Here is a 12,117-nt window from a genome sequence, read left to right on the forward strand (position 1 = left end):
CAGGCAGAGGATTGGAGCTTTACGAACACTCTTTTTTTAGGAGTTAGAAGCTATGGCAATGTAAAGAACAAAAGGGACAGAAGTGGAATTGTCTATGAATTGGGAAATGGTTAAGGAAAGTTTCTGTTTTCAGTTTTCACACACATCCCAAGGACATGCTTGTTGATAGATTAACTGATCCCTGTAAATGATCCCTGGTGTATGAGTGGTAGGATCCGGAATGAGTAATTGGCAATTAGTTTATTATAATCACATGTAGCAAATTATAATTAAAAATTGTGTTTTGCATGCCATCCGTACAATTCATTTGAAAACATTAGAACATTGAGGTCTTAAAAGGCAAAAACAGAAACAGAGTGCAGAATATTCTGTCACAGTCAGTGTTATAGGGGAAACGCAATGCAAATACAGTGAGGTGCAGGTGCCATGATGAGGTAGATTGTGATGTCAAGAGCAACATACAACAGACCTGAAGACACACCAGGCACACCAGGCAGCACCTATGAAGGGAAAAGACCAGTCAATGTTGCAGATCGAGACCGTTCATCAAAATTGTGAGATCAAGAGTTCATTTTTATCATACGGAAGTTCCATTCAAGAGTATATAACGGTGGGTTAGAAGCTGTCCTTGAGCCTGTTGGTTTGTGTTTTCAAGCTTTTTTTCTCCTGCTCAATGAAAGAGGGGAGAAGAGAGACTGCCTGCGGTGAGAGGCATCTTTGATTATGCTGCCTGCTATCTCGAGGCAGTGAGAATTTTAGACAGAGTCTGTGCAGAGGAGGCTGGTCTTAATGATCAACTGAACTGCGTCCACATTCTCTACAATTCCTTGCAGTCTTGGGCAAAGTAGTTCCCATACTAATCTCTGATGCATTTGAATAGGATCCTTTCTATGATCATCTGTAAAATTTGGTGAGGGCCAATAGGGACTTGCTAGTAATGAGATCTATTTAGTAGTTGAGAATATATGAAGGATATAAAATAGGATTTTATATATATGGATATGTTTAGTGCACATTGGCATTAGATAACCAGTGCACCCTCCCCCTTCACCATTTCCACCTCCCCACTTTTTCTTTCTTCCATTTCCTTCTGTCCTCTTCTGTTGGATTCTCCCTTCTCCAGCCCTGTATCTCCTTCACAAATCAACTTCTCAGCTCTTTACTTCGCTCCTCTCCCTCCCAGTTTCACGTATCACATTGTGTTTCTCCCTCCCCTCCCCCCACCTTTTAAATTTACTCCTCGGCTTTTTTTCCTCCAGTCCTGCCGAAGGGTTTCGGCCCAAAACGTCGACTGTACTCTTTCCCTAGATGCTGCCTGGCCTGCTAAGTTCCTCCAGCATTTTGTGTGTGTTGGTGGGCTGAAGGACATCTTCTTCTTAAGCTCATTACCTCAGCTCGACAGAGTCCTTTGGCCAGGTTGATCGGCCCTGTGGCTTCTGCTTTCACCACATGACTTCACTCATCTTCCAGGCAGAGATCCTGTTGGTGTTTTTCTAGCTCCAGGTCTTTACAGGATGGGGTTGCTAACCACACGCCCAACTCTCCTCCTTTCATAGGTAGGCTTGGGACCATCCCTGGTGGAGTTCTGAAGGACGAGTTTCTGTACTATTTACCTTTGTAGCTCTACGACTCTAATTCAGCATTGCAATGATTTGATTTATGTCAGATATATTAAAAAAAAGTATCAAGCAGCCATCAATAACTTCCTTTTATATACCAGATTTAATGTTAACAAAATAAAGAAGCACATTATAAAACAAGGGCATTGTCAAACAGAACTGTAGGCAATAAAATTGATGCCCAGCCGCATACATAGATACTCGGAGAGATGAATCAAAGCATGATTGAAGTGACAGATTTTAAAAAGCATCTGACTGAAAGGATGAGGCATGGACAGCAGAGATGCTCAGTGAGAGAATGCTAATGCTTGGGCTCTTCATACCTAATTGCAAGATTATGAATAGTGACTTGATGAAATTCAACATGATTAAGAGGCCGTGGGCGTGCAGACCCACCCAGGTTACAAGGCTGAAGGTGATTGCAGAGTGAAAATAGGGACAGGTCCATGCAAATGTAAGAATTATGAAATCATGTGGCTATTTAAATTGAAAGCCTGACTTGCACCTGGTCAAATTACTTATCCCCTCAACCAACATATCTGAAGCATATTGTTCAATTTCTTTTACCAGTTTTCTCTGTGTCTTCCTCCCTTTTGCCTTTCTCTAGAAAGGTCGATTAAAAATACCTTCTTTAATCTGATTGTACACAATCAGATGAGGGACTGACACCCAATAAGTAACTTTCCATTTTGATTCACTGTGCCTTTGCAGCACTTCGAGTGTTAATTCATGATTCCCAGTATCTGGATGTCTCTTCTCCCATCTCTGGATATTGGACTGTGGGTCAAAAGACTCATAACCCATTTTATTTGCTGAGAAAAACAAATTTGAGCATTCCTTAGTTTGAGTTGAATATCCCAATATCTAATGATAAATTTCTGGCCTGACAGAATTACTCACTGTTTCTAATTTAATTAGGACCATAAAAAAGATTGATAATAATTGTGCTTGTCCTTGGCATTCTTTGCTTCTATTATAACCACTGTAAATTTGATGGGAAAGTAATTTAGTATATTTTTGTACAGCAAATCCTAAGTGAGGTTCTTCGATTTAAGATTTTTGATATTGATTTTTGAGAGCCGTCTCCTAATTCTTTAGGATTCATGTGCCATCTTACTTTTTCTCTCGTGCTGCTCTGTTTTCTCTGTGTTTGGATTAAGGCAGACTCACACTTCCTCTTGTCTCAAAGCCAGCAATGAATCAGGCTGGAATCCGGTGCAGGACCTGTCAAGAGTCACTGACAAGAACCAGCTTCTCAGAAAAGAGCCTGTGACAGCTTAATTTACATCAGAATGCAATTCTGCCTCGCTCAGCCACAGTATCGTTTCCACAGAACCAGGAGAATTTTTAAAAAATGACTTTAAAAAATGCTGCCATCAATTATAAGGTACGTCAGTAAGAATCCAATTTTTTTTTCTTGTTAACAGATCCCATGGACAGCTCATTTCCACAAAATTTGCAATGTATTGGTTGTCCACATAACTAAACTCAGGGCTCAAATCTTCCCCATGATAAGTGTTTTTCCACCTCAAAGTGTATGATGTCAAGGCAAAATGCTCCTCCAACTTCCTGGACCAGTTACAGGAAAGCCATTCGGGAGCTGAAACATCTGGGGTCTCAGCCAATTGCATTCCTCCATGAATACTGATATCTCACTTTTTTCTTTTTTTTCTTCTTTTAATTGATGCTATGTAATTTAAGAAATTTACAACCTGGGAGGTTTCCAAATGATCAGGGATGTAATTGGAAGTACCAGTTCTCTTACAGCACACTGGGTACATTTATAATGGCCTGTCAAAGATTCATGCCAGTGAGCATTAATAAAAATGTCAACATAGATCAGATATTTAACCAAAAACCTGTGGTATTTTGTCCTTTGTTTTGGCAGAAAGAAACCAGCAATTGTTCCACTCTATCCACCCAGTTCATCTGATTGCCACGTTGGATTTCCACTCTCTTGCTGTGACAGTTTAGTTTACATTGGTTAATGGCTTATTCAGATCCTATCTGCTTCACTTGACAGCATTGACTCCGAGTGTAATCCATATTATTTACCAAACTCTCTGAGCTGGAGACCTGGTGCCAAACCACAAAGACACAAACTGGCCTCAAGTTAGCGGTTCCACCTACTCATTGACTTCTTCCCTTGGTAAATACAGAGGCCTGTGATATCTTTAACCTCTTCCTTTGGCATTCTGAGGAATCCACCTGCTTCGAGCAGGTTTCAATTATGCCAGTGCCTAAGAAGACCATGGTAACATGCCTCAATGACTAGTAGTCCTGTAGTACATACATCCACTGTGATGAAGTGGTTTGAGAGGCCGGTTTGAGAGTACACACATCATCTCCTGCCTGTGAAGCGATTTGGAAGCCTCCAACTTGCCTACCATCATAAGTCAACAGCAGGTAAGTGGTGACAAATCGGCAAGTAGGAGAGAGATTGAAATTCTAGCTGAGTGGTGCCACAGCCAAACCTCTTACTCAATGTCAACAAAACCAAGGAGCTGATTATTGACGACAGGAGGGGGATACTGGAGGATCATGAGCCAGTCTTCATCGCAGGATCAGATGAGGAGAGGTTCAAAAACTTTAACTTCCTCAGTGTTATCCTTTCAGAGGATCTGTCCTGGGTCCATCCAGCACATAATTGCCTTTACAAAGAAAGCATGGCAGTGCCTCTCCATATTAGAATTTCAAGAAAATTCAGCACCTAGGCTAAAACTTTGACAAATTTTGAAAGATCTGCAGTGGAAAGTATATTCACTAGCTGCATCATGGCCTGGTATGGAAACGCAAATATCCTTGAATAGAAAATCCTACAAAAAGTAATGGATACAGCCCAGTCCATCGTGGGTAAAGCCCTCCCCACCATTGAGCATATCTACAGGGAAAGCTGTCACGGGAAAGCAGCATTAATCATCAAGAACCTCCACCATCCAGGCCGTGCTCCCTTCTCACTACCGCCATCAGGAAGGAGGTATGGGAGCCTCATGAACCACATCACCATGTTCAGGAACACCTCAACCATCAGGCTCTTGAACCAGAGGGGACAACTTCACTCAACACCACTCACCCCATCACAGAACTGTTCCCACAACATAATGGATTCACCTTCACGGACTCTTCACCTCATGTTCCTGATATCTATGATGATATCTCTCTTTGTATTTGCAGTTTGTTGTCTTTTGCACATTGGCGTTTGTCGGTATTATTGTGTGTGGTCTTTCATTGATTCTATTGTGTTTCTTTTTACTTACCATGAATGCCGGCAAGAAAATGAATCTTGGGGTTGTATATGGTGACATATATGTACTTTGATAATAAAATTACCTTGCACTTTGAAGTGATGCTCAGAATATCTATTCAACACTAAAGAGGAATATCATCAGGAAAAAGCATTAGGCCTGTAAACAGATGATAATGTATTGATTTCATGAGAGTAATTTTAACATTAGAATTGGAATTGGTGGATTAAGCAAAAATAAAAAAGTTAAAAACCAACCAATCCATTTAGTGAAAGAGGTGTGTTAGGATGAGGGAATATCAGAACAATAATGAGTGGTTGGACTTGGGGGGCAGTGGTTGGGAATTAGGATGGTTGATTAAAATAAAGTATAGATGGGGGGTGGCAGTATGTCCTTAAAGCATCAACTATTTGTTAGTGACTTACTGGTAGGCACTGCATTATGAGGACTGAGATCCCAGTGATGCTTACTATACGCTCCAAGACCCTGTAAAATGGTCTAAAAGAATCAAAGCAAAAGGATGATGTTATCTCTGCCCCTGGAAGTTTCATGAAAGGTGCAGGGGTGACAAGGACACGGTCCCTATGAATTTTTCACTTCAGGAAAAATCACTTCTCAGTTGCCCACTACTGAGAAAAATAACAGCATTACAGGGTTAATCTTTTTGGTACTAGTCATCACAAAACCCCCTCTAAATTAAAACAAATACTTACAATACCTTGAAGACATTTTGATGCACATTACAGCTGAAGAAGCATCATTAAAATGAAGTTTCCAGTCTTATAAAGGCGCAAAGTCAGATAGCTAAAATTTCAGATTCATTTTTTTCTGATATTACTTTAGTGCTTCTTATTTTGTCTGGTCATGTTGTACTATGAAGAGCAAACAGTGGGCCTAGTCATTATTCTGCCATCCACCTTTCACCATTAACTTTCAGTTCTTCACAACAGACTGATGTAATGAATCTCCTGCCCTGACAATGTTATGGATCCAAGGGGAAAAGAACTTGGCCAGTCTCCATCCACTAACTTATGGGAATGGGTTCAGAGCAGAAAAGTAGCCATAACTTGGCATTAATTGATGCAAAATTGGCACATTCACCCTGAAAGCAAATACTGCATTTCTTAGCACTAACATTCATCATGGTTACAAATATAGTTAAAAAACAATAAATATAAAAATAAAATGAGGTCACATGATTTTTGGTTCCAGCTTTCTTACGATTGCAGACAGTTGAACTAGACAGATAGATATAAAGGCTGAGTGGAATATACTTAAGTGATGGATCAGCTTATATTTCATTTCAGCTGGCAAGAAATTCTTAATACACACTTATACAGACAGAGAGGCACAGGCACATTTACATCAACACAGATACATACACATTCACCAGAATAATTTGATACACAGGCCCACAGGGCGAGTTCCAGGGGACATTGCAAATAAGAAGCATTAAGGGAATCAGGTGAAGAACTCAGTTGCTATTTTCAGTGACCTTTGGCTCCAGTTTCCTGTTGCTGTCCACTATAATTTTTGCTAAGATCTCCTCCTACCAATCTTATTGACCAATCACCACCCCTCTCTCATCTCATTGGTTCCAGGTGTGCTTAAGTCATTACATGGGAAAAAGATTGGAACACTTGGGAAGAATGACGGAATTGGATGTCCTGATAATTGCATCATAGGTCGGTAGGATAGGTTTTGTCCATGGTAGTGGGTTTCTATTCAGGTACAAGTCACAGCATTTTTATCTTTGCCACTGACCCCGGACATTCTCTCTTCTCTCCTCCTCCATTGGCCAGGAGATACAAAAGTCTGAAAGCATAGACCACTAAGCTCAAGGACAGCTTATATCCCACTGTTATAAGACTATTAAAAAAGATCACAATAGACAATAGACAACAGACAATAGGTGCAGAAGTAGACCATTCGGCCCTTTGAGCCTGCCCCGCCATTCTGAGATCATGGCTGATCATCTACTATCAATACCCAGTTCCTGCCTTGTCCCCATAATCCTTGATTCCCCTATCCATAAGATACCTACCTAGCTCCTTCTTGAAAGCATCCAGAGAATTGGCCTCCACTGCCTTCTGAGGCAGTGCGTTCCACACCTCCACAACTCTCTGGGAGAAGAAGTTCCTCCTCAACTCTGTCCTAAATGACCTACCCCTTATTCTTAAACCATGCCCCAAGTATGATTAGTTGGGCTCTTGACCTCAGTATCTACCTTGCACCACATTACTTACCTCCACTCCACTTTCTCTGTAGCTGTTACACTTTATTCTGTATTGTTATTGTTCTAAACAGAAGTGATTCTACAGATCCAAGAAACCTAGAGGAACATACCCAAAATGCTGGAGGAACTATGCAGGTCAGGCAGAATCTATGGAGAGGAATAAATACTCAATGTTTTACAGTGTTCCTGTTTTACCTTGTTTTGCCTCAAGGCACAATGGATGATCTGTATGAATGGTAAGCATACCATTTTAAATGTCTCTTAGTATATATGACCATGATAAACTAATTCCAATTCCAGTGTGGGAGCAGGGTACCAATGTTGTGTAAAATTCTGAGAACTGAAGTCTGCTCAAATTTTTGTCAGGCATGTGTACAGCAATATTGATTTGCTTTAAAGAAATTAAATATTTCCTTATAAAATAGAAGTATTTTGAAAGTAAAAGAAGCAATTGTTCCATGAGAAAGATGAAGAAATTGCTCTATTGAATCAGCAGGATTTAATGTAGTAGCAAGCCTCTGGAACTGATTCAGAATGGTAATGACAATATGCTGTGGGATTGGGTTGGGCTAGCTTTGAAACAAAATGGTAACTCCCGAGGATTGGATTGGATTGGATTTTACTGAGGCATGGACGTTGACATTTGGTTTGGCTGTGGTCAGGCAGTGCTGGGACTGGCTGTGGTAGGACAAGGTTCTCATTGGCTGTGATTGGACTGGCCAAGGTCAGACATGTTTGGGGTAGTGCTTGATGCTACAATTGAGCATGTTGCTATGGTACTCAGTGATGTACATCCACAGGCCATGAGCCATCATGTAGTGAACCAGATTAAGCACAGATGGACAGAACAACTGAAGCAACGTCAAAGATCAGGTAAAGCCAAGGGTCTTCCTGCCCTTAAAAATCTGAAAGTAGGTTTGGGTGGAATGTGGACATATAGCTTATTTATTAATGCACCAAATGCAAATTCTATGTCTCTGCATTCATGTTTTTACTACATTAATACAGTCTGGGACAGAAGGGCCTCTCATTTTCCATTTTTGACAGATCCTCAGTGATCCTCAATCTGTCTTTGATATTCGTGCATGCACCAGCTACAAATACATTTGCGCAGATGTACACAACTATACCAACAAACACCTAATTTAAACATGTATACTCAGGAGACACATACATTCATGCATACACAGATACATAGTGTCACATTAACCTGCACACATAGAATCAAGCTTACCTGTACACAGAAACACACAATCTCACACAAGCACATATGTTCACAAACACTTACAGTATAAATGAGCAAACAGATTCCTAGATTCCCATTATATACTGTAAACCAGATTTAGTCCCTTGAATATTAGATTAGATTAGATTCAACTTTATTGTAATTGTTCCGAGTACAGATACAAAGCCAATGAAATGCAATTAGCATCTAACCAGAGATGCAAAGAATAGTGTTATTTACAAAATAACTGAGAATGAGAAGTAAGTGCTACAGCACACAAATATAAAAGTACTGAGACAGGACAATATGGGTGTAATACTGCTTAGTGCTGTGATGTGAGGTTCAGCAGTGTCACAGCCTCAGGGAAGAAGCTCTTCCTGTGCCTGCTGGTGCAGGAGCGGAGGCTCCTGTAGCGCCTACCGGATGGGAGGAGAGTAAAAAGTCCATGGTTAGGGTGAGATGCATCCTTGATAATGCTTTTCGCCCTGCCCAGCCAGTATTTATGGCAGATGTTCTCAATGGTGGACAATTGGGTGCCGATAATCCGCTGGGCAGTTTTCACCACACGCTGGAGTGCTTTGCAGTCTGATATGGGACAATTGCCATACCACACTGAGATGCAGTTGGTGAGTATGCTCTCAATGGTACAGCGGTAAAAGTCCGTCAGTATCCTGGGACAGAGGTAAGCTTCCTTGATGCTCCACAGGAAATAAAGGCACTGTTGCACCTTTTTGATCAGGATGGAGGAGTTCAGGGACCAGGTGAGATCTTCGGAAATGTGGACACCAAGAAATATGAAGCTTGATACACGCTCCACAACAGCTCCGTTGATGTAGATGGGGAGTGAATGTGGCTCCTAGCATGCTTGAAGTCCACAATGATCTCCTTGGTCTTCTGGGTGTTAAGGGCCAGGTTGTTGTCGGCACGCCACGCGGCCAGGTGCTGGACCTCATCCCTGTGGGCCATCTCGTCATCCCCTCTGATCAGGCCAACCACCGTGGTGTTGTCTGCGAACTTGATTATGGAGTTAAAACCATGTACAGGAACACAGTCATAGGTGAAAAGAGAGTACAGAAGAGGGCTCAGCACACAGCCTTGAGACACGCTGGTGTTCAGGGTGAGAGTGGAGGAGGAGATGTTGTCTAACTTAACTGATTGGGATCTGTTAGTCAGAAAGTCTAAGGTCCAATTCCAGAGGGATGAGCTGATACCAAGCTGGCGAAGTTTGGCAATCAGCTTGGAGGGGATCACAGAATGCCAAACTAAAGTCAATGAACAGCATTCTGACGTAAGAGTTCAGGCTGTCCAGGTGGGTCAGGGCAGAGTGAAGTACTGTGGAGATGGTGTCCTCTGTTGACCTGTTGGTGTGATAGGCAAATTGATGGGAGTCCAGGATAATGGGCAGACAGGATTTCAGATGTGATAGAACCAGTCTCTCAAAGCACTTTGCAATGATGGGGGTGAGTGCAACTGGGCAGAAATCATCCAGGCCCGTCATGAACTTTGGAAATATACTGGAAGATGTCTGATTTCCAAGCTTCTGGTGTGACTGTACTCAGACTACCACAAAGCATTGCACAGCTTGAATCTCAACAGCCAGCTTGGCACCTGACCCCTCCAGCTCTATTGCACCTGAACTTGTGTATCCGGAGGATACCAATGATTGCTGGTTTGAAAGCTGAATAGCCTTTGACGTTCTGAAGGGGTACACTGAAATTGCCTGGCGTAGCAGGCTATGGAGTCACCTTCATATAACACATGACGTCTGTGGAGAACTCTTTCAAATGGAAATTGGCATGTAGTGCAATGTAATCTGTCCATCAGATAGTCCACCTCTGTCCTCCATCTACTTATCCAAGAGGTACCAATACTTTACAACAAGCAACTTCTGATCTTCAGACATCAGGAGAGGGTCAGGTTACTTCTCCTGTTTACACAATCAACACTGCAACAGCTGAATGGCTGTCAGACTCAACATTGAGTTGTAACATTTCTGTCATTTACTCTTCAAAGTGCATACAACTAAACATGTTTGTCATTTAGATTTTCTCTCGCCTTGGGGCATTCAGGATGCCTTGGATGAAATCAGAAACTTGCCAGACATCAGGTATGTAATCCAATCATAAACAAGCGAAAATCTGCAGAATGTGGAAATCAAGCAACACACACAAACTGCTGGAGGGACTCCAGCAGGCAAGGCAGCATCTATGTAAAAGAGTATTATTGACATTTTGGGCCGAAACCCTTCAGCAGGCCCGAAACATTGACAATACTCTATTCCATAGACATCAGGTGTACGTCAGCTTAATTTCAACTTTGCCCCACACCCAATTTAAGTAACATCTCCCCAAACCAGAATCAAGGTGCTGGAAACATAGAGCAAAACAAGCCCTTTGGCCCATCTTGTCCATGTTGACTATGGTGCCCACCAAGCTAGTCCTATTTGCCCACATTGGGCCTATGTCGCTCTAAAAGCCTGTTATCCATTTACTTACCAAAGTGCCTTTGAAATATCATTATTGCATCTGCCTCAGCCACTTTCACCGGAAGCTCATCCCATATTTGCGCCTTCCTCTGCATGAAGTATTTGCCCCTCAGGTCCCTTTTAAATCATCCACCTCTTACCTTAAACCAATGCCCACTAGTTTTTAGTTCCTTTTCCCTGAGAAATAGGCTATCTTCATTAACCTTATCCATGTCTCTTATGATTTTATGCACCTATATAATTTCACCCTTTAATCTCCTACATTTCAACAAATAAAGTGCTAGCCTATCCAGTCTTTCCCTACATCACAGGCCCTTGAGTCCAGACAGCTCATAAAACTTCTCTGTAATTATTTCACTATTAGGATGTCTTTCCTGTATCAGGACAACCAGAGCTTTGCACAATACTCCAAGTGGGTCCCACCAAAATCTTATACATCTGCACTAAATAATAATAGGCATCCGTTAGTCTCATAAGACCATGGATTTGCGCCTTGGAAGGTTTCCAGGATGCAGACCTGGGCAAGGTTGTATGGAAGACCAGCAGTTGCCTATGCCTCAAGTCTCCCCTCTCCATGCCACCGATGTTGTCCAAGGGAAGGGCATTAGGATGCATACAGCTTGGCACCGTTGTTGTCGCAATAACCTCTTTGGACTTGTGATGTTGAGGTTCAGTTTGTTGTGCTCGCACTATTTTACCAGCTGCTCAGCCACCTCGCTGTACGCTGTCTTGACGGCGTGGTTGATTAGGCCAGCCACTGCTGTGTCAGCAGCGAACTTGATGATTTGGTTTGAACTGGATCTAGCAGTGCAGTCATGCATCAGTAGCATAAACAGCAGCTGGCTGAGCACGCAGCCGTGGGGGGGAGGGGGGCGCGGGGCTCGGCGTGATGGAGCTAGAGGTGTTTCTGCCCATGGGGAATGACTGTGTTCTTTCTGTCAAGAAGTCTAGGATCCAGATATAGAGAAAGGTAACTTCCTATCAATACAACCTTCTATTTACCCATAAATCCTTCCACTGACTGTCTCCACAGTGAAATTGTACAAAAATATATCTTTAAATTTATTAAAAATCAGTTATCAGTCATTTGGAAATGAATCAACTTGGAAGAGAACTGCAGAAGATGGGGGCACTACTGGAAGTCTGAGAAATCAATGTTTATGCCATCAGGTTGGATGCTACCCAGATGGAATATAAGGTGTTGCTCCTCCAACCTGAGTGTGGCCTCATTGGGACAGTAGAGAAGGCCATGGATGTCGTGTGGAATTAAAATGGGTGGCCACTGGGAGATCCCTCTTCTTCTGGCA

At 42.1% G+C, this 12,117-nt stretch overlaps 1 long non-coding RNA gene across 2 annotated transcripts in view; it reads left to right on the top strand.

The window, feature by feature from the left end:
• Nucleotides 1-7,456, top strand: part of LOC134344487 (uncharacterized) — an 80,319-nt gene extending 72,863 nt beyond the window's left edge. The window contains exons 2-3 of one of the 2 annotated variants that reach the window (XR_010017447.1): nt 2,809-3,006; nt 3,508-7,456. This is a non-coding gene — a long non-coding RNA (uncharacterized LOC134344487). The remainder of the gene's footprint in view (nt 1-2,808; nt 3,007-3,507) is intronic. The other variant, XR_010017448.1, reaches the window with a different exon arrangement.
• The last annotated feature ends 4,661 nt before the right edge of the window (nt 7,457-12,117 follow it).

The sequence above is a fragment of the Mobula hypostoma genome, chromosome 3 (assembly GCF_963921235.1).
Source record: "Mobula hypostoma chromosome 3, sMobHyp1.1, whole genome shotgun sequence".
NCBI classification, from domain to species: Eukaryota; Metazoa; Chordata; class Chondrichthyes; order Myliobatiformes; family Myliobatidae; genus Mobula; species Mobula hypostoma.